Raw genomic sequence first — 23,897 nt, 5'->3', positions numbered from 1 at the left:
CTGCATAATAAATATTTAAAGATTAAAACGGGAAATGAAAAGGGGGGAAAACCTTTCTCACATCACCGTATTTTATTTTGTTAGATTTTCAAGTTTGAATAGTATATTTATTTAAAGTTTGCTAGAATAAAAATGGAAGATATTAGAGAAATGAAATCACTGGATAGTGAGCTGTGCTTTTTTTTTTTTTTTTGGAGCCGGTGTTCAAATACCAGGCCATTCTTAGGACCCCCTGCCTCAGCACCCTGAGGTTGTGGGTTCAATTCCCACACTGCTCCAGGTTCCATAGACTGTGAGCCTGCCAGGACAGACAGGGAGAAATACTTAGAGTAGCTGAATGTCAAACTGCTTTGAATAGAAGAGATATAAAAAATAAATAAATAAATGACTGGGGGACCCACCCCACAGTATCCAGGACCCTTGCAACCAGCCACAGAATCCATGAAAAGGCAGCATTGAGTGTGCGAACCTGACCAGTGGCGGGATGGTGGCGCCCCCATGTGCCCCCACCCTCACCCCCACTTCACACTCATGCTCTTCCTTCCTCCGCACCTCTAAAACTTCTCCAGCATGCTCCTCGCACCAGCGTTGGACTTCCCTCTGATGCCTCTTCCTGGCCCCATGACCCGGAAGTGGTTCAGAGGGGAACCAGGCTGGTGCGAGCAACAGGCAGGAGAAGTTGCTTGCGCTAAGGAAGATCTACAGAGGGGCGGGGGGAGAGATGGCGTGAGTGTGGTATGGTGGGGCGCAGAGGCGCCAACACCGACACCGTGCCCAGGGCAGTCCGCACCTCCTGTCCCCCCTTATTACTTCATAGGTCATTTTTATGAAGCATTGGAAAATGTGCTGGTATTCGGTACCCCCTCAGAAAAAGCCCTCACAGTGGAATACTTAGAATACCAGAATAATAGATGACAGTTTATCTAATATATATTATAAATTGCCAGCAGATAAAGGCCATATGGCCCATCCAGTTTGCCCAGATGAAGATGGCAGAGATATGGGTTCCATACATTAAACACTGAAACCCTTCATTTCAATTTGGAGAGCTACCCAGATAGCTGCAAAACGCCAGTTTGAGAATTCTAGCAACTTGAAGGATGGGACACGAAACCTGTGAAGAGGGATGCAAGGAATCAGTGCATTGTAACATGCAGAGTTCAACATTCAAATCACTGAGGGTTAATCATTCACGCAGCTTGGAATTTTGTCTTGAGAGGGGCAAGGTTTTTTTTTTTTTCTCCCTAAATGCCAAAGGAGTAGAGAGAGGGTGATTTTTTAGACCTCCTTTCTGGACTTGCTTCCCATATTTGGAAATGTTTACCCATTGCACTGATCTATTAGAAGGGGAGGGGAGGTGACTCAGGCTTTGGTAGAGGCAGGATATGAGATTTTTTGTTCTTTTCCTTTTTTCTAGAAAGTATATTTCCCCTGTTGGTCTCTGCAGCCTTGGTCCCTTTTGCTTCTGGACCTCCCTCAGATTCTGTCAGCTGGAGACAAAGCGAGAAGGAGATCCCAAAGTGGAAAAGAGTAAGTACATCATGAGTGTTTGCTAGGATGGTTTGCTTTGAAATGTGTGCATGAGAGGAGGGAGGTTCAGGCATCCTGCATCCTGGGTCTGAGGCTATGGTGTAAGTCTGGCTTTTTTTTTTTTTAACCAGCCCAGGGCAATGCTGCACCTGTGGAATGGGGAGCAAGGTTTTGCTTTTATAGGCCATTGATTTACATGGAAAATAATGTTGCTTTTTTAAAAAAAATATTATTTGAAGGCCTCATTCTGATTAGCTTTGAAGAGATAAATACCCAGTATAGCCAAACTGATGCATTAAACTAGAAAGCGTTGCCTCTTAGAAGGGAAACACACATTAACAACCTGATAAAAGTTATTGCTAACGTACTTCAAACGCACAAGGTCTGCCTTTTGGCTGTGATTTATTGGGAGAGGGGGGAGATTAATGCTCTGCAGCGTGGCTGCACTGGGGACATGAAAGTAAACTGTGATCAACCCCGGAGGATTCAATTCTCTACAATCGAAAAGTCTCTATGTGTATGTGCGTGAGTTCATCCACTTTCCATGTATGGTCATTTTTTTTTACACATATTGAACAAAATTCTCTATATGATACCAAAAAAATGAGAGCGATGTGCTATGCTATAAACGGTGCAGTTTCTCGAACGGGAACTTGCTCCGGGATCTGTACTTAACTTACTCCAAGTAAAACCTGTTGAAAATCCCTGCACCTAAATTACGCACAAATTAGGTCTATTCTCTAACAGTGTATGTAAATTTGTGAAACGCCCGTATCCCTGAAAAGGGGGTGTGGCCATGTCGGCCACGCCCCCTCATCAGATCCACACACCAGAATTTGCATGTACAGCGCAAATTCTAATGGTTGCCAATTGCCACTGATAATTTATTAATGTCCAATTGGTTAGCTATTTAATTAAATTGTGAGCACCCAATTACCTTGTGAAATTTTGAATGCCATATATAGAATCTGGGGGGTTGTAACTGGTACATATATTTCTATACCAACATCGTGGTGCTTTATTACAGGCCTGAAAGATGAGAAATATATTGGTTTTCATTTCATTCATTTTCAGCTCCGAGAGTCCAATTCTATAAATGATACCTAGTATTTAGGTGCCGAGTAACGGGATGCTAAGCACGACTCTATAAAGGCCTAAATTGGGCTTAAGCATCAATAGTTGTCCTAACCTTAGATGCTAAAGTAGAAAACATTCGTATATATTAGTGTAATCAAAAAAGAAAAACCAAAACGCACTGTTGGTAAGTTTGGCAGGGAATCTCACCCATTCAGAAAAAAGTGTATATACATACTGAAATCATAAGCACAAAAATGTGGAGAAAAACAGGCCTCATACACAGACCGCCGGGCCTAAAAAAACGCCACACATTTAGATGATACAGTTTCTCATCCATCCGCAAAGTTTTTATGACAAATAGAATGCTTTTATAATAAATCATTTGTATTGAACAGGAGAAAATACAAATAATATAAAGAGTGGATATACAAATATATATAATTATATAAATAATCAATAATAAATTGAAACAATTTCAATCTTACAAACCCATTGATCACCACCCACCCAACTTCCCGATTAAATAAGCATAAATAAGAAAGAAAAATAACTAAAAAATTGTTGTGATTATAAGTAGAACTACCTATCTATTCTTCCAGGACTGCATATTTAATTAAAAAAAAAATAAAAAATACAATGCTTTTAAGCAGAACCAAGCTCAAAATTCCACTGCAAAAAACTTCAAATAAAGATGAGTACATCTTTATTTCACAATGCGCAACCTAAGAAAAATCACAATGCACAAAGAACAATATAGGATCATAGTTCAATCCCTTGTACTAGGCCTTGAAGACTACTGCAATATCCACTATCTACCATGCCCCACAAACATGATCACAACATGATCACAAACCGTTCATGAACTACAGACCGTTCAGAACACAGCTCTCAGACTAATCTATTCTCTCGGAAAATTTGACCACCTCACCAATGCCTACCTAGACTCACATTGGCTACCGATTCGAGCTAGAATTCAATTCAAACTATACAGTCTACTCTTCAAAGTAATTTACGGCACTGCACCTGCCTGTCTAAACAATCGCCTAAATCGTAACCTTCCACCCAGAACAAAGAGAACACAGACCCTATTCTCCTACCCATCACTCAAAGGCACCCATCGCAAAAAGCTATATGATAACCTCCTAGCAACGCAAGCAGCAAAACTTGAACCCTCCATCTCCAAATTGTTAACCACAACATCTGACCTCAAAGCATTCCGTAAAGAAATCAAAACACTTCTATTCAAAAAGTATATAAAATCTACTTAATCTCCCCCTCCTCCTATCCCCTCTATAACTTTCCCAAATACAGCCCATTCCCTGGTACCATATCTTCAATTGTCCCCAAAAAGTAACTGGAAACCCAAGTAATCAACCGGAAACCTAATATCTCCTACCGAAACCAGCTATCTACCAATGTAAGGAAGCCGGATATTTTTCTATGTAACGTAACCTGAAATAATTTCCAATGTAATGTAATCTGAATCCTCAATTTGTAACCTGTACCAGAAATTTTCCAATGTAATGCATCCTCCTGGAAATGTCCAGCTCTCTTCTAATGTAATCCGCTTTGAACCGCAAGGTACAAGTGGAATAGAAATCACGAATGTAATGTAAATAAATATTCAATTCAAATTTTCACAAGAGCGTGAAAGAAACACTTATCTTCATGATAAGGGACTTCAATCCTTCTCTGTATCAGTCACATATCAGTTCTCCCGACAGAGGGTATTCCTGTTTCGCAACTCCAACAGTGCTACATCAGGGGAAAGGTGAAAAATCTTTATAAATCTCACATATTCATGTTTACGAAAAAGCTTCCACGCAACTAGACTCTCGGTTTGGCAAAAACAAACCGGGCGCCATGACATCATCACCAACATGATATGTGATTCGCTAGACTCCTGTCACAGATCAATTTAAATTTCTATATGTTTGGTGTTTTTGACAGATCAGTGATGATACAGACTGCTTAGGATACTATTAGTCCTGGCGGTCTGTGTATGAGGCCTGTTTTTCTGCACATTTTTATGCTTATGATTTCAGTGTGTATATACACTTTTTGTTGAATGGCGTGGGCCCTTATTGCCGCCCATATTGCAGACAGCAACGGTCAAATTCTATCAACGATGCCTAAGTTCAGGATCCGTGCCAGTTTTTTAAAAATTGGCTTAATTAGCGTGGTAATTGACCAGCCAATCAAAATGAAAGATTAATTAAACAATTTAAGGATGCCTAGTAGCACCCTGCTTCCAAAGCCTTCCATCCCCGTGAGAGTCCCGTTGGCTAGAGGGGGGTCCCCTTGGGAGTCCCATGGGTTATGGGGGGATTCCCGCGGGACCCCAGCGGGACATGTCCAGGGGAATCTGGATGTCTGGTAACACTAAGAACATAAGAACATAAGAACTGCCATCTCCGGATCAGACCCATGGTCCATCGAGTCCGGCGATCCGCACACGCGGAGGCCCAGTCAGGTATACACCTGATGTAGTTTTAGTCACCCATATCCCTCTATGCCTCTCGTAAGGAGATATGCATCTAATTTGCCTTTGAATCCTAGCACAGTGGATTCCTTAATAACCTCCTTTGGGAGAGCATTCCAGGCGTCTACCACTCGCTGCGTGAAGCAGAACTTCCTGACATTTGTCCTGGACTTGTCCCCCCTTAGCTTCAAACCATGTCCTCTTGTCCGTGTCACTACCTCTAGTTGTTGCCACAATTCCTTTGGTTCAAAGGCCTAGGCCTCAATTTGTCTCTCGCTTCTTAAAACTGCCAAGTCCAGAAACACCAAATGGGGGATGTTCACTCTTTGCTTTCAGGTTCTCCAGCGACGACTCTGTTGCTTAAAACCAGACAAGAAGGGGCAAATTCTATAAGAAGCGCCCAAAAGTTAGGCGCCGTTCAGCGCGATTCAAGTCAAGTTGGCTGCTGCTTAGTGATTCACGCTGAGCGGCATCTATTTTGGAGGCGCCCAATACGTAGGCCGGCTCTAGGCACAATTAAAAGTTAGGCGGCCTTGCGAGCGCTTAAGCGCGCTTAAGAGTAGCGATTCTGTAACAAGGCGCCTAACACGTAGCCACGCCCGCGCCTAACGTGCATAGCGCCTATTTTTTGAAGGCCGCCTAAATTTTTAGAGGCGCCTTGTTACAGAATCGCTCTTTCTTGATAGGCGCCTAAGTTTTAATTATTGCTGATTAAAAAGCTTAATTGAGCTTGTTATTCAATTTAGATAGGCGCTTATTTAGTTGGGCGCCTCCAAAATAGCGCCTAACATTAGGTGCCGGTAACAGAATTTGGGCCTAAGTTTTCTTCTTTCAATCTCTCCTGCCCCCCCCCCCCTGCGTCTTCCCAAAATCTGTAGGCTGGAGGTACTTATGGCTCTTAGCTAGCCCTGTCTCTTTGGCAGCCATGTTTTAGCGATGGCAGAAATGCAAGAGAAAGGTTTGTTTCCTGAAAATATTTTGAGTGCACAGTTGTACAAGTTTCCTAGAATCAATGTTTCCATCGCTCTTTAAAGACAGACCCAAAATGCAGCCTGTGCGCCAGCTCAGCCAGCTGTCACACTTGATATTTGGCAGAAAAATGCCAACTGAGCAGGAAAAGCAGAAGAGAGAGGCTTTCTCTGACACCTGCTTGCCACTAAGAGGTGTTTGCTTCTGGATTCCTTGTGTCATCAAGTCGCTGTTGCCCGCGTGATTACCCTGCACAGAAAACAGGCGAGACAGGGAGGAGAAGCTGCACTTCAAGACCTGATTAGCCAGGCCTGGGTTTCATTCCAGAATTTCTTTACTTCTGTTTCATTAAACATGCTCCTCTGCCATGCTTCAGTCCTCTGTCCCCACTCCGGGGCTTGGAAATTGCGTGGGGGCAGTGGCATAGTAACGGTGAGCGGCGCCAATAGCGGTAGCGCCCCTCCTCCGACCCCCCTGCCACGCACGTCCCACCTTCCCTTTCCCTGTACCTTTTTTTAACTTCTCTGGTGTGAGCCGCATGCCCACGTCAATGTTGGCTCGCCCTTTGACGTCACTTCCTAGGTGTTAGAGAGGGCGCCGATGTCGAAGTGGCCAGCAACCTCACGCCAAGGAAGTAAAAATGTATAGGGGAAGGCAAGGAGTGTGTGTGCGTGGCAAAGAGAGGAGAGGAGTTAGGGGGGAGGGCGGGGAGGAGAAGCCCAGGGCATGGGGGTGATTTTATAACACTGTTCCCACTTATAAAGCCTGTCGTAGATGTAGAACATTCATAAAATAACACCGATGGAGAATCCCTTAATTGTGGAAACTTATGTGACCAAATTTACACTTACACATAATTCTATAAAAAGCACTAAAAAAATGGCATGTGCATATTTGGGGGGGTGTACGAGTTGTGCATTCAATTTAAATAACGAGCCAATTAGCACCAGTATTTGGAATTCGAAAAAGTAATTATTGGTGGTAACGGGAATTAATTAAAATTTATGTGTGTCAATTAAGATGTGGGAACCGTGCCTACATTATGCGTGTCATGACGATTGGAGGAGATCAAGGGTGTCCTGCAATTTATGTCTGCAGTTATAGAATAAGGGGGGATCTAAGCCAATGGCTGCACCTAAAGTCCTCGGTATGAAGTGCTATTCTATAAAGGGTGTCATTAACAGAATAAACATAGAAGCATGGTGGCAGATAAAGGCCAAATGGCCCATCCACAGCATGCACTATCTCCTCCTCTCCCTATTGGCTAAGACTCTTAACATTTGCATCTCCTCTTCCTATAGGCTAAGGCTCTTTACACCTGCATTGTGAGGTCATAGAAACATGATGGCAGATAAAGGCCAAATGGCCCATCCACAGCATCCACTATCTCATCCTCTCCCTATTGGCTAAGGCTCTTAACATTTGCATCTCCTCTTCCTATAGGCTAAGGCTCTTTACACCTGCATTGTGAGGTCATAGAAACATGATGGCAGATAAAGGCCAAATGGCCCATCCGCAGCATCCACTATCTCCTCCTCTCCCTATTGGCTAAGGCTCTTAACATTTGCATCTCCTCTTCCTATAGGCTAAGGCTCTTAACACCTGCATTCTGATGTCATAGAGCATTCTGGATATAGAAACATGATGGCAGATAAAGGCCAAATGGCCCATCCAGGCTGCCCATCCGCAGCATCTACTATCTACATCTCTCCCTAAGAGATCCCACTTGCCTATCCTACACTTTCTTGAATTCAGACAGTATCCACCACCTCTACTAGGAGATATTCCAGGCATCTACCACCCCTAAGGAAATCCATTTTTATAGAAAGGGTGGTACATGCGTAGAACAGTCTCCCGGAAGAGGTGGCGGAGACAAAGACTGTGTCTGAATTCATGAAAGCGTGGGACAGGCACGTGGGATCTTTTATGGAGAGGGGAAATAGTGGATGCTGCGGATGGGCTGACTGGATGAGCCATTTGGCCTCTATCCGCCCTCATGTTTCTAGGTGCTTATTCCCTGGCTATAATTTGGTTGGAGCAGGGGCAGAGTTCTGATGTACATGGCATTTCATATAGAGTGCGTGCCACATTTCACTTTGTGGGGGCTAGTTTACAGGTGTGCATTGGCATTGTGTGCTTTTAGGATTGGTTTGGGAATCTGATTCATGAAAAAGGTGTTCTCTTATAAAATCAAGAACTAGATTGCACAAAAGGTCATTGTTAATATGCCGAGGTACTTACCAGAGTGGAACACATGTGCACGCTTGAGTTTTTTGAAAGTCTGCCAGTACCCACACAGGGAAAAATTTGCACATACAATATTTGCATGTGATTAGTTATGCAACAACCCTCAGTTTGATGTAATTAACGATTTCACTGGCACATGGAGCAATCACAAATGATGCATTATAATTAACCTGCAAGTTACAGTTTCCAAGTGTGTGTAAACTTTTCAAGAAGAAAGTATCCTTTTAAAGAAAAATGCCATGATCCACCCCCACTCTTTGTGCTTGGCTTGTTAGAAATGAGTTCACTTTAACTGCCCACTAATGGCCCCATACAGGATTTCAAGCACTTTAAAGGCAGAAAAAAAAGCATGCCGTTTTTAAAGAACCATCCCTTGTAAGGAAGAGCCAAGGTCTGGAATGGGATTACGAAATCAAGCAGGGCACTTCATTTCAGCAGACTAAAAACAGTGGTTCACAATACCTAACATTGCTATGTTATGTCATTCTACTGATAGAACAAAAGAATAGCATTCCTGGGTCAGACCAATGGTCCATCAAGCACAGTAGCCTGTTCTCATGGTGGCCAATCCAGGTCCCTAGTACCTGGCCAAAACCCAAGGAGTAGCAAGATTCCAGCATCTCAGAGCAAGCAAGATTCCGGAACCCCAAAGAGTGCAACATTCCATGCGGAATCCCCAAAGAGTAGCAACATTCCATTATCTCAGAGTAAGCAAGATTCCGGAACCCCCAAAGAGTGCAACATTCCATACGGAATTCCCAAAGAGTAACAAGATTCTGGAACCCCAAAGAGTGCAACATTCCATGCGGAATCCCCAAAGAGTAGCAACATTCCATTATCTCAGAGTAAGCAAGATTCCAGAACCCCCAAAGAGTGCAACATTCCATGCGGAATCCCCAAAGAGTAACAAGATTCTGGAACCCCAAAGAGTGCAACATTCCATGCAGAATCCCCAAAGAGTAGGAAGATTCCGGAACCCCAAAGAGTGCAACATTCCATGCAGAATCCCCAAAGAGTAACAAGATTCCGGAACCCCAAACAGTGCAACATTCCATGGGGAATCCCCAAAGAGTAGCAACATTCCATGCTACTGATCCAGGGCAAGCAGTGGCTTCCCCCATGTCTTTCCCCCATGGACTTTTCCTTCAGGAATTTGTCCAAACCTTTCTTAAAACCAGCAATTCTATCTGCTCTTACCACAACCTCTGGCAATGCGTTCCAGAGCTTAACCCACTGAACCTTTGATGAGGGAAAGAACTACCCATTATCATTACTGGAGCATTTTCCTCTCTGCTAGTATTGCAACATGACTTCAGAAGATACAGTATTTTGAGTGCAACACTTTTCATCTGTCTTTCGCAGAACTCTTCATGACTTCTTGCACTTTTTTTAAATGACTTGCATTCCTATTCCTTGCTAGTCTGCTAAGCTGACCTTGCTACCCCCTTTCTGTTTCTCTGTCTCTGCACACCTGCCTGTCTGTCGCCCTGCCTTGGTCGACAGGCTCAGTTTCTGAAGCACAGAAAGCAGTTTTGAAAGGGTATAGAAAGCCATAAGAATGGCAACCTGCAAAGTTCAGACTCGTTAACCTGGAAGGGGCAAGTGTCATTCAAGAGGCAAATTTACAGTCTACTGTGAAATGACTGAACTTTGGCTTGGCACACATGGATGAAAGCAACAAGGTGACGTAAGCTCCGCTCCATTCCAGCACAGGACTTTGCTTGCCATCTACGTGTCTCGAATGGGAAGAGGGAGAGCAGCTGCTGTCACATATCCCATGCAGCCATCATTGCAGTACGTTCTTGAAACATGTCACCCTTGCGATGATGCTTCAGCTTCAAAACCAGTAATATTCACTTATATATATGGTCTGGATATTATGTTTGAAGAAAAAGTTCTTACTCTTATGTATAAGACGCCTCAGCCCCACCACTCCACCGCAGAAAATAATTTTTATCTCGCGGGAAGCATAGTGTGGTGCTTCATCATTGGCTGTCTCCACTTATTTTGTTGGTATTATCTATCTTATACTGTTAACTTATATATCATTTAGTGTTTTTCTGTGATGCTTCACTTATAGTTATACTAGTGATATTGGTAATAAATAGTTCAAGCGGTACTTATCTCAGCCAGCCAAATCAAGGGAGCCAGACCCGACATGTTTCGCACGGTAATCGTGCTTTTTCAAGGGTCTCCCGAGGTCGCCGCCGTCATCCGACTCCAGAAATTTAGTAAGCAAAAGATCAGCTTCAAAACCAAGCAGCTTATTTCAAATGTAGAATCTCAAGACTTGCGGGAGAGCCACACATAAACGTCTGCGTGCATGGCCTCTATCGCAAGCGTAATACTGCAGCGTGCAATTTTTATGCACAGCAAACTGGCGGCAAATGTGGGAGGAGAATGGCAGGTGCACGTGTCCAAACCGAAACTGAAAGTGTCAGCACAATTGGCACGTGTTGTTCTGGGCCTAAATATAAGCCTTGCAGAAATGGTTTCCACTCAAAATTTTTGAGAGGCTCATGTTTAGGTGCAGAAGAACCGGTGCCAGTAGATGCTTTCACTTTCAGTTTTGCTCAGACAAGTCTAGGGTTACCAGATTTTCATGTCGCGCCTCTGTCGGCTCTTCTTCTGACGTCACTTCCTGAACCCGCGGCTAGGAAGTGACATCAGAGGGAGGGCCCAGGCAGGGGCAACAGCAGGTTGGGGGTTGCTGTTCGCACCAGGAACGTTACAGAGGTACGAGGGAAGGAGAGTGTCACGCGCGCATGGCAGTGGCGGGGCGGGGAAGGAGTGTGCAGAGGTGGGGAGGGTGGGCCTCTCACCCTCACTACGCCACTGGCTTGCACACAAGACAAAATCCTCTCTGCAAAACCTTCTGTGCTATCTTCGAAAAAGTCTTGTGATGTGCTTGTATGAAAAGCGGGTGGCGTACTCTGCATATTTACGGAATACCTAAATTAACTCATCAGTATACTTTTTAATACAGTTTGCGGCTGTGTTTTCCTCAGTCGTTTTCTCTGTATTCATTAGCAAGTACAACTGGCAATCAATCCTCAGTAACCTAATAGCAGATTTCTGGACCGCATAGCCATGAGTTCAATGCGGTTAACAAAAGATTATAGAAACATAGAAATAGACGGCAGATAAGGGCCCACGGCCCATCCAGTCTGCCCACCTTAATGTCCCTCCCCTACCTTTGCCCTGTGAATAGATCCCATTTGCCGATCCCATTTGGCCTTAAAATCAGGCACGCTGCTGGCCTCAATCACCTGTAGTGGAAGACTATTCCAGCGATCAACCACTCTTTCAATGAAAAAGAATTTCCTGGTGTCACCTCGTAGTTTCCCGCCCCTGATTTTCAACGGATGCCCTCTTGTTGTCGTGGGACCCTTGAAAAAATACAGGAATAATATAATACAGTGGTACCTCGGAATCCGAATGCCCCAGAACGCGAACAATTTGGAATCCAAACTTTTTTTTTCTTCAGTTTTGCCCCGGAATCCGAACGCTGCTTTGGAATCCGAACTGCAAGCAGTGCTCAGCCCAAAACTTCCCCTCTGACGCAGCTTCCTGTTTCCGCCTGGGAGGGAAGCTTTGGGCTGAACACCACTTGCAGCTGCCGTTGCCAATCTTGCTGCCTCTGCTGCTGGGGGTCCCGATCTTGCTGTTTCTGCCAGGTAGGCCCGATCTTGCTGTCTTTGTGGGACCAAGGAACGGATTAATCCAGTTTCTATTCTTTTCAGTGGGAAAAATTGCCTTGAAACTCGAATGTTTTGGAACTCGAACGGGGTTCTGGAACGGATTAAGTTTGGATTCCAAGGTATCACTGTATACACAAATCTGATCAGAAATTTAGAAAAAAGAAATGTTTTCAACAGTTTTTTAAAATGTTCTTAAGATGTGGATCTAATTAATGACGGAAATCTTTGTCATAGTAACCCCTCAACTAAGCCCGTAGTTGACTTCATCGCTTAGAAAATTTTTATCATCGCTTAGAAAATTTTTATAGCCGATTTATCAAATAAAATTGAACTTGAACTTCTGCATCAGTCTCTTTGTATCTGAGCCCTAATCCCCAATAGATAAGACACTTTACTAGCCAATCAAATTCCACAACTGGAGGAGGTGACGCTGAGGAAACCTGGAGTATTAATTGTGAGTGAAGGGTGTCATAATCGTGAGTGTGTATGCTCCAGGGTCTTCTATGAGGGTAGGGGGAAAGGGCAGCTATTGGAGGACATCTACAAATGAATAAATAAAGCTTATGGACGTCGTAATTGAGAATGTCGGTGGAACAGGGGTGTTGAGGGATTATCACCCTGTGTTCCAGACAGTCCAGATGTGCCAGAATTTGATGCAATGTTCTTTTAGTTTAAAGCTATCTGTGATAGTCGTCAGACTCACTTATATTAAATGGTATGGGGCATTGTTGGCATCCAGCCCATTTCTGATAACATTTCTGTAATTCATATGTGGCATAAGTATTTGATAATGGAGTAAAAAAAGGCACTGACTGACCTTTTGGTTCAATATATGACCCGAACGCACTTAAGTGGGTGACAGATGGTCTTGTGCTCAATTTCTGAATATGGAAAGGACCATGTGCACGCCGTACTTAATAAACTACCCATAAAGACGTATGAGGAGAGACTAGAAGCTCTGAATAAGTCGACCCTAGAGGAAAGGAGGGACAGGGGGGATATGATTCAGACATTCAAATACTTGAAGGGTATTAACGTAGAACAAAATCTTTTCCAGAGAAAGGAAAATGGTAAAACCAGAGGACATAATTTGAGGTTGAGGGGTGGTAGATTCAGGGGCAATGTTAGGAAATTCTACTTTACGGAGAGGGTGGTGGATGCCTGGAATGCGCTCCCGAGAGAGGTGGTGGAGAGTAAAACTGTGACTGAGTTCAAAGAAGCGTGGGATGAACACAGAAGATTTAGAATCAGAAAATAATATTAAATATTGAACAAGGCCAGTTACTGGGCAGACTTGCACGGTCTGTGTCTGTGTATGGCCGTTTGGTGGAGGATGGGCAGGGGAGGGCTTCAATGGCTGGGAGGGTGTAGATGGGCTGGAGTAAGTCTTAACAGAGATTTCGGCAGTTGGAACCCAAGCACAGTACAGGGTAAAGCTTTGGATTCTCGCCCAGAAATAGCTAAGAAGAAAAAAAAAAAAAATTTAAATTGAATCAGGTTGGGCAGACTGGATGGACCATTCGGGTCTTTATCTGCCGTCATCTACTATGTTACTATGTTACTATGTCATTGCAAAGCAGGGAGATTATATTGAAGGATTGTAAAGAAATACTTGAAAAAACAAAACAAAACAAAACTTGTAAATAAAAAAAATAGTGTGCATTATTTATGAAATGACCCTCGTATGTTCAGCCAGCAAAGAACCCAGTGAGCTGTTTAGGCTGGGGAATCAAATAGTAGCAGGGTTGGTGAAAGCATCGTTAAATTTCAGCGCTTGTGTGTCTGATTAATTTGGGTCTTTAACGCAGTGGTTCTCAACCCAGGACCCACCCAGCCAGTTGCCTCCTTGGTTTGCAGTCTATCTCAGGTTGGCTTGATGCAGGTCTCCGGGTCTCGCTGCATCTTGTTTTAGCCATTGTGCTGAAGAAAGTCACAGCATTTATTTATTCATTCAATTTTCTATCCTGTTCTCCCAGAGGAGCTCAGAATGGTTTACATTAATTTATTCAGGCACTCAAGCATTTTTCCCTGTCTGTCCTGGTGGGCTCACAATCTGTCTAATGTACCTGGTGCAATGGGGGGATTAAGTGACTTGCCCAGGGTCACAGAGAGCAGCACGGGGTTTGAACCCTCAACCTCAGGGGGCTGAGGCTGGAGCTTTAACCACTGTACCACTCTAGGAATCAAAAAGCAGTAAAAGTGAGCCAAGTATAGGACAATGAAGCCATTGTGACATCACTGATGAGGTTGGTTCTTATTGGTGGAATGAGGCATTGTGATGTCACAATACCAGCTCTGCTTATCAGAGGCTGAAACTCTTCACACTATTTATTTATTCAATTTTCTAAACTGTTCTCCCAGGGGAGCTCAGAATGGTTTACATGAATTTATTCAGATACTCAGGTATTTTTCTCTGCGCTCACAATCTGTCTAATGTACCTGGGACAATGGGGGGATTAAGTGACTTGCCCAGGGTCACAAGGAGCAGTGTGGATTTGAACCCATAACCTCAGGGTGCTGAGGCTGTAGCTTTAACCACTGCAACACTCTAGAAATCAAAATGTAGTAAAAGTGAGCCAAGTACAAAACAATCAAGCTATTGTGACATCACTGGCGAGGTTGGCTCTTATTGGTGGAATGAGGCTTTATGACGTCACAATACCAGCTCTGGTTACCAGAGACAGAAACTCTTCACACTATTTATTTATTCAATTTTCTAAACTGTTCTCCCAGAGGAGCTCAGAATGGTTTACATGAATTTATTCAGGTACTCAGGCATTTTTCTCTGCGCTCACAATCTGTCTAATGTACCTGGGGCAATGAGGGGATTAAGTGACTTGCCCAGGGTCACAAGGAGCAGTGTGGATTTGAACCCATAACCTCAGGGTGCTGAGGCTGTAGCTTTAACCACTGCAACACTCTAGAAATCAAAATGTAGTAAAAGTGAGCCAAGTACAAAACAATCAAGCTATTGTGACATCACTGGCGAGGTTGGCTCTTATTGGTGGAATGAGGCTTTATGACGTCACAATACCAGCTCTGGTTACCAGAGACAGAAACTCTTCACACTATTTATTTATTCAGTTCTCTATACTGTTCTCCCAGAGGAGCTCAGAATGGTTTTCATGAATTTATTCAGGTACTCAAGCATTTTCCCCCATCTGTCTGTGTGGGCTCACAATCTCTCTAATGTACCTGGGGCAATAGGGGATGAAGTGACTTGTCCAGCCAGGGTCACAAGGAGTAACATAGATTTGAACCCACAACCTCAGGATGCTGAGTCTGTAGTTTTAGCCAGTGCACCACATTCTCCCCCGAGACCCAGAAACCGGCAACCAGCATGATGCCAGCTGCGGAAACCCTGAGAGAACATATCTCAGGCTTATTCAAAATCTGACTGGCTGGGTGTGCCCTGAGTCCTTTCCTGGGCTTGATTGATTTCCATTTTTCAGGTTCTCCTGCTGGTTGCTTGTGTAATTGCTACAAATCATGAATGTAACCTGGCTTGCAGTTTCTGTGGTTTAATCTGCCAGCATTGTTCTATGCTCTTTTGCTCCACTACTTTATTTTGCAAGCTTTGTAATAGATCCTGGTATGAATCTAGGTTTTAAAGAGGTTGGAGTGGATTCAGACAATGTAATTCACAGCCAAACCTGCATTTCAGACTCTTATCATCCCTGATAAATACTAGTGAGATTTGCCAGGGCACTAGAGATTGAGACCAACCTCTTGAACAGAACCTGCTAATTTACACTGAAAGGAATGACATGAATCATGGAAATTAGGCATTAAATACCCAATTAACCTGCTGTTTTCCCTATACCATGTTCTCTTTCCACTGTGATAGTTCCAGGATTTATTAAGTCATCAAACTGTTCTGTTTCTCTTTGCTGCTGATATGAACATGCTGAGCATGGGAATTTGTGCTAGGGAGACCGCTTGTGTCATCTGCTTCCTCGCAGGGATAACTGATCCTGTCCCCTGAGGGAATGTGAGAGGCACCGATCCCAGCTTTCCTCCCGAAAACATTGTTTTCTTGCTAATAACTCTTATCTGGATTTGCGCTCCTTTGGTCCAGGCTGCAGAAATTTTATTTTTGAACAGAGCAGAATAATGTGGCTGGAATAACCTTAACTTTTCATCAAGTTGCCATAGATTTAGGAGAAAGATAAATAGCATTTTCTCCAAATAACTGTGTTCCTAAGCCCTCCCTAGGCGCTTCAAAGCCAGAGTCGGCGTCAAGTTATTCAGCCCTCTAGGATGGAAGAGTCAGCAATTGCACCTGTGCTTGGAAAAAATATTGTACTGCAGAAAGACAAGGAAGGATATGTTCTGACTTAGGAGATCTAAAGATGGAGGGAAATTCTCTTCTAAGAGGGGCACTCTCTAAAACTGAAAGGGAATAGATTCCGTACAAACATAAGGACGTTCTTCTTTACCCAGAGAGTGGTAGAAAACTGGAACGCTCTTCTGGAGGCTGTCATAGGGGGAAACACCCTCCAGAGATTCAGGACAAAGTTAGACAAGTTCCTGCTGAACCAGAATGTATGCAATTAGGGCGCAGGTCTTTGACCTAGGGTCCGCCACGTGAGCGGACTGCTGGGCACGATGGACCACTGGTCTGACCCAGCAGCGACAATTCTTATGTTCTTAACACAAGTGCATGTAGGGAAAAAGAACCCGATGTTCACTTACAAAATGGGGGGATCACCGCTAGGGGTGATGGTAGACACAACCTTGAAGGCGTCGGCGCAGTGCGCCACAGCCTCAAGGAAAGCAAACAAAATGTTGGGTATCATTAAGAAGGGTATCACGACCAGGACGAAGGAAGTCATCCTGCCACTGTATCGTGCTATGGTGCGCCCGCACCTGGACTACTGTGTCCAGTACTGGTCACCGTACCTCAAGAAGGACATGGCGATACTTGAGAGAGTCCAGAGAAGAGCAACTAAGCTAATAAAGGGTATGGAGGACCTCTCATATACGGACAGACTGAAAAAGCTGGGGCTTTTCTCCCTGGAAAAGCGGAGACTTAGAGGAGACATGATAGAAACCTTCAAGATCATGAAGGGCATAGAAAGAGTAGACAGGGACAGACTTTTCAAATTAAGGGGAACCACAAGTACAAGGGGGCACTCAGAGAAATTGAAAGAGGAAAGGTTTAGAACAAACGCCAGGAAGTTCTTTTTCACCCAGAGGGTGGTGGATACATGGAACGCGCTGCCGGAAGATGTGATTAACAGGGATTCAAAGAAGGTTTGGATAGGTACCTGGAGGACAAAGGGATTGAGGGGTATAGATAGGAGTAGAGGTAGGGTTAGAGGATTAGAGGCAGTTACAAAGTTAGTCTGGACCACTGTTCAGGCAATAGGCCTGATGGGCCGCCGCGGGAGCGGACTGCTGGGCAAGATGGACCTCTGGTCTGCCCCAGCGGAGGCAACTTCTTATGTTCTTAAGTGCTTAACAGAGAAGTCACATTTCAATCTTTATCAGACCGTTCTTCTGGTGACTGATGCAGCTAAGACTTCTTGCAAGAAGGAGACCATTAACTGTTGTTGGATTGACAAGGTCTGATGAATGGAGGTTCTGCATTTCTAGTTCAGGAGGTGATTCTCTACTGTTCTGTACACCCCGGAGGAGGCAAAATCTAAACTAGTTTGTGAAAAATTCCCCAAGTTCTCAGTGCCATAAGGTGCGTTTGCTTCTAGCTGTGTATTTGGCTTCTCTTAAAGTGTGAAGCACAGTTGATGTGTGGTTATGCTTTTGCTGTATTAGAAAGTGATGTGGATTATGAAACACCAGCAATGTGGTTGGCCAGGCTTTTTTTATTGATATATTCCTAAGACTTACAGGCCATGCTTCCAGCTGAAACTGACCTGTGCTGTGATAACACACACAGAAATGTTTAATCCCAAACAGAGAGATAACTGGCAGGTATTACATTCGGGATTTCTATTCCACCATTACCTTGCGGTTCAAGGCGGATTACAAAAGAGTTAAAGAGAGTGTTTTACAAAAAGATTTCTGGTCCTTTTGGGGGGAAAAAAGAGTAGAGCAGGTTGATTTGGAGGTTCGGGGGGGTTAGAGGGATGAAAGAAGGAAGCTTGAGAGGTTAGGACTTTTTCAGGGATTTTTTGAAAAGTATAGTCTTTATTTCTTTTCTGAAAGTTTTTGTAATCTGGGGTCGTTATCAGAAGGTTGGCGATTTGGTTGTCTATTTTTGCTGCTTGAGTGGCGAGGAGGCCATCGTATAGTTTTTTCCGTTTAACTTCTTTGATTAACGGTATGAAATCTCTCATCTGCACCTTAAACAACAATCGGGTTTTTCAGAACAGCCTCATTCTGATTGAAAATGGGGCCTAAAATTCCCAAAGTTGTTTAATTTTCCAAGTGGATTCATTTTTATCCTTAGACAAGCAGGCAGCCTAAAATTCTTGCTTTTTAAAGATGCCTAAAACTGACTTTTCTACACATATTTACTTCAGCAATTTTTAACTTTTCCCTTTTCCTATTGTATTTTCTTTTTATGTATTCTTTCTATAAAATTGTTGTTCTTCCCTCTTTTCAAGTAATAAGCATGTTTGCTTAATTCGTGTATGTCCAATAATTTAAAAACGTTCGTCTCCCAGCTATTTTTAAATACTTTGTACAACGCTTTGTACCTTTGGATAAGCGTTTAATCTAAACTTAAATAAACTAAGACCTCTGAAACTCACATGTGGTTGACGTCTTGGTTTGCAACCATTATGTTTTTTGACTTTGCCACCAAGATTTTTCCTCTAATGTCAAGGCCTTCTAGTGGGTTCAAATAGTGCATTCGTTGCTAGTGGCCTATCTCCATCTCTGACCTACACAACTGGTGCATTCAGTGTCTGGGGCTGGAGCACCATGTAGACACTTGTATCCGCTGTTCTACCTTACAAAAATGCTTTCTTAAGGCTCGACACATCCAGCAAGAGAAGCTGTTTGAACTGGCCATGGCCTTCAGTGACAAATCATTGCCATAGTACTGGCGTCAAAGTTTCCTTCAACTTGGGACTCTGTTCCTGCTTTGGGTAAATCTGCTAAGAAGCTGTCCTCTTCACATCCAGCATCGCAGGTACCTTCAGCATCGAGTCCCTCGATGCATGCCAAGTGTCGACACCATCATTGAGCTCCTTCTATGCAGGCTGTGCTTCCTCATCGAGGTCACCCACTCCTTGACACCCTGCAGCACCGATGGTACCGGTTGTTGAACCAATGGTAATGGTAATGGTAATGGTGCAGTCCTTCCAGGACCAACTTAAGGAGTTTTTCCAAAGGGAGCTTGCTGGTCTATTTAAGCTACATGCAGCACCAGTGCATGCATCGACTCCATTGGTATTGGCCCAGCCTGAGCATTGCACATCAAGGCCCCACAGTACTGAATCCAGCTCTCCATCTAAACATCGATGGACATTGAGATCTTGCTGTACCGATTCTTGCCCTTCTTAATCTAAGAGAACATTTTATGGAACTGATTCACATTCGCCTTGACATAAGTCAAGATCTACACATTCTCAACATCGATCTTCATCTTCATCTGACCGGTACCAACGTCATCGAAGGAGCTCTTCTTGACGCTCTCACAGTCATTGCACTCCTCAGACCAGGAAGCATTCATCTTCTCCATCCAACAGAGAATCTCCTGGAGTTGATGACGTTGATTCCGATCTATCTGTACAAAATACTGATACTGATCTTGAACCCACGTTATCTGCTCCAGAGTCATATGGCATCCCATCAGATCCATCTCCTACTCCGCCAAGATACAGATCTCCTCCAGAAGGGCTATCTTTCCCTAAATTTATCAAGCAGATGGAGAAAGCTTGCCTGTTAAACTGGAGTCAGATGTTGAGCCGGGAGCAGAACTCCTTGAGGCATTAGATTTTGATGAGCCTCCTAAAGAGCTTCTAAAATTGCCTCTTCACACTCTACTCAAGGAAGCTATGTTTAAAAACTGTAGCCTCCTCTCACTCTTCCCATAGCTCCAAGAAAAATGGACTCTGTACAGAATACAATCTTGTCCCAGCTTTGATAAGCCACAATTGCAGCATCAGTCCTTCAGTACAAGAGTACATGCTACTGCACCACCAGGACGTGAAGGCCGCACCATGTATAAGTTTGGGTGCCACCTCTTCCAGAACTCTATGTTGACCAGTAGAGTTCTCAGCTATAATTTCTTTGTCATTCTATCTTAAACAACTTATAAAGAAGTTGGCTAATTTTGAATAATACATTCCATCTGAACAACTTCCAGAGTTCCAGGAAAATACTCATAGCTTACTTCAAACCAGAAAATTTATGGCAAGATCAGCTTTTGATGCATTTCATGTGACATCTAGAGCATCGGCTATGCCTATTGCTATGAGATGTCTTGCATGGCTGCGAATCTCTGATATACAGTAAATATAAATGTTCAAGATCGTTTAGCAAGTATTCCCTGTCTAGGTGAAGAGCTATTTGGGGACAAAGTCAAGAATGTCACGCAAAGACCTACTCAACATGAACAGAGCTGGACCACCTTAACGGGGTCTAAGTCTAAGACTCAGCCATATAAATCTTCCTGGAGACCTACTTCCTCTTCGTATAAGGGGTGTTATCCAGCAACCTCATCCAAACCCCCACCACAGAAGAGGCAAAAATTGCAGAAGTCTCAGAAACCTCAGTCTTCTGCTCCACAGAAATCAATAATCTTTTTGACATGTTTCTATAGAGCATAGCAGCAATTCCCTCCATCTCAGCCACCTCCCCAACCCTTCGAAGGCCAACTTCTCTTATATCATCAACGCTGAACTCTCATTACCAAGACCACGACGTCAGGCGGGAAGGCATTCACATATGCGTGGTGCGGGCAGTCTCAAATCTTCTTAAGAAGTTTAAAGTGACAATACACTTTTCGCACAATCCATGCCGGGCTCTGCGGATGACGTCACCCACATATGAGAATATCTGCCTGCTGTCCCCGGATAACACCTTTTATAGTAAATAACTGTGCTTTCTGATGGTTCATTTAAAGATCTCATCCTGTCATGCTCTGCTGGTACTATTTTTTTTTGTTATTTACCAAGTATAGGAATGCATGAAATCCATCAAGGTTGGTCATTGTCATTACAAAAAACAAATCTTCGTAGAAAGATGCAGAATATTCCATCATATTGGGTGTGGAAGGCTTGATTAAAAAGGATGCTCAAGCACACCTGAATAAGCTGCCTATTTGTTCAATCTCTTATGAACTGCAGAAAGAAGGACCACGGCGAGCGTTAGCAGTGAATTTGAGAGACCCTGGATTAGAAGTGAGAACAATAGCCGTACAAAAAGGAAATTATAAGAAATTTAAAGAGATCTGGGGGCCATTGACAAATTATTGTAAAGAATAGATACCATTTTCCATTATATGTATAATACAAGTGAAGGGTAGGAGGGGGGAATTCTGAATTTTATTAAATGTTTGGATCAGTAGGAAAGAATATTTTATAGGATATATTTGTTTGCATATGTTATGATTGGGGTGGGAGGGAAAGGGTTAAATTTAATATATTAATGTTAAATATGATAGAAATTCAAGTGAGAAAAGGAGACTACGAGGGGATATGATCGAGACATTCAAAATACTGAAAGGAATCGACAAAATAGAGCAGAAAAAAACGTTATTTACAATGTCCAATGTGGCACGGACAAGAGGACATGGGCTGAAGCTAAGGGGGGACAAGTTCAAGACAAATATCAGGAAGTTCTGCTTCACACAACGAGTGGTGGACACCTGGAATGCTCTCCCAGAGGAGGAAATTGCGGAATCCACCATTCTAGGATTTAAGGGTAAGTTAGATGTACATCTCCTTATGAGTGGCATGAAGTGACATGGGTAGGGGTAGGCTAGATGCACTTCTCTTTACGAGAAGCTTGGAGCGATATGGGGACCAAAACTATGCCAGGGTGCACCTGGTGGGGCCTCCGTGTGTGCGGATCGCCGGACTTGATGGACCTAGGGTCTGTTCCGGAGATGGCGCTTCTTATGTTCTTATGATGTACTTAATCTCTATTGTCAATTATTGATACACTTGTTGTAAGATGTAAAAATGAATAAAGATATTTTAAAACAGAAGTGAGGTTCATTAGTCTCACGGGATGCCCAAAATGAACCCATTTGGATCCATTTCCTCCATCAGTGAGTAAACTAGAAATCCTCTGCCTCCTTTCTGTAACCCCATAAAGTATTGTAGACTGTTCGGACTGGCTGGCAGCAGAAAACGCAGGTGATATTAATGGCGTTCTTGGAGCCAGTCTCACAAAAATATAAAAAAAAATAAAATTGGAAAATTTGAAGACACACAACCTTTCTGTTCTGTTAATAAACAAATAATATCTTCATCGCAACGCATTCATGACTGAACAGTTGCCCTGTGACTTGTGGCTAAGGATATTTGTCAGATCACTGTTGGGTTTCCTCACATCAGACCTCCGTTTTGGCTACTGCCCAGAGGGTGAAGTTCAGACAAGTAAAACATGCCTAGGAGGGAGGAGTTTTCCCGTCATCCTTTCTTCTAGCAAATCATTAGAAAGAAGTTGTGTGAAACTGAAAGGCTGCACATTGAGGAAGAAGGGAAGGAGACTTGGATTAGTGAGCTCAAAGGAGGAATCGGGCAGATCCCAAACCAGAGGTATATCCTGAATGACAGATGCAGTGTGTACTTGTAAAGCTGCATTTTGCATGCTGAATGTGAACTCGTAACCCATCTGAAATTGACCCTGGAGATGTTTTTAATAGAGAATAGTGATGTTTCTGGAATCCGGTGGATTACAGGACTGAAGGCAACATGGTTTCACTAGAGGTGGGTCTTGTCAGACAAATCGGATCAATTTCTTTCACTGGGTGAACAGAGAATTGGATGGAGGGAGTGCACTAGACGTGGTGTATTTAGATTTTAGCAAAGCCTTTGACAGTGTTCCACCCAGATGTCTAATAAATAAACTAAGTGCCCTCGGGATGGGCCCCAAAGTGAAAGGCTGGATCAAGAACTGGTTGAGTGGAAGGCGACAGAGGGTAGTGGTCAATGGAGATCGGTCTAAGGAAGGGATGTTACCAGTGGTGTGCCTGAAGGTTCTGCTCTTGGGCCTGTTCTTTTTAACATTTTTATAAACGATATTGCTGAAGGGTTGTCGGGTAAGATTTGCCTCTTTGTGGATGGTACCAAAATCTGCAATAGAGTAAACACGCCGGATGGTGTGAATAACATGAAGACCTGGCCAAGCTTGAAATGTGGCAGCTAAAATGTAATGCTAAGAAATGCAAGGTCATGCATTTGGGTTGCAAAAGCCCAAGGGAACGCTACAGTTTAGGGGGTGAAGAACTTATGTGCACAATGGAAGAGCGGGACTTGGGTGGGATTGTATGTGATGATCTTAAGGTGGCCAAACAGGTTGAAAAGGTGATGGTGAAAGCTAGAAGGATGCTTGGGAGCATAGGGAGAGGTATGGCCAGTAGGAAAAAGGAGGTATTGATGCGTCTGTATAAGACTCTGGTGACACCTCATTTAGAATATTGTGTACAATTCAAAAAGATATAAAAAAGGATGGAGTCGGTCCAGAGGAAGGCTTCTAAAATGGTGTGTGGTCTTCGTGATAAGGCGTATGGGGATAGACTTAAAGATCTCAGTATATATACTTTAGAGGAAAGGCGTGAGAGGGGAGATACGATAGAGATGTTTGAATACCTATGTGGCGTAAATGCGCATGAGTCAAGTCTCTTTCATTTGAAAGGAAACTCTGCAATGAGAGGGCATAGGCTGAAGTTAAGAGGGTGGTAGGATGAAGTTACGGAAAGGGTGGTAGATGCGTGGAACAGTCTTCCGGTAGAGCTGGTGGAGACAGAG

At 43.5% G+C, this 23,897-nt stretch overlaps 1 protein-coding gene across 6 annotated transcripts in view; it reads left to right on the top strand.

The window, feature by feature from the left end:
* LPP (LIM domain containing preferred translocation partner in lipoma) overlaps positions 1-23,897 on the top strand; it is a 715,450-nt gene that overhangs the window by 297,798 nt on the left and 393,755 nt on the right. For all 6 annotated transcript variants that reach the window (XM_033958126.1, XM_033958131.1, XM_033958125.1 and 3 more), the window contains one exon: positions 1,418-1,530. The gene's annotated coding sequence lies outside the window, so the exon portion shown is untranslated. The remainder of the gene's footprint in view (positions 1-1,417; positions 1,531-23,897) is intronic.

This window comes from Geotrypetes seraphini, chromosome 9 (genome assembly GCF_902459505.1).
Source record: "Geotrypetes seraphini chromosome 9, aGeoSer1.1, whole genome shotgun sequence".
NCBI classification, from domain to species: Eukaryota; Metazoa; Chordata; class Amphibia; order Gymnophiona; family Dermophiidae; genus Geotrypetes; species Geotrypetes seraphini.
Note: the sequence above shows the minus strand (reverse complement) of the source record. Positions and strands in the feature narration are given on the sequence as shown.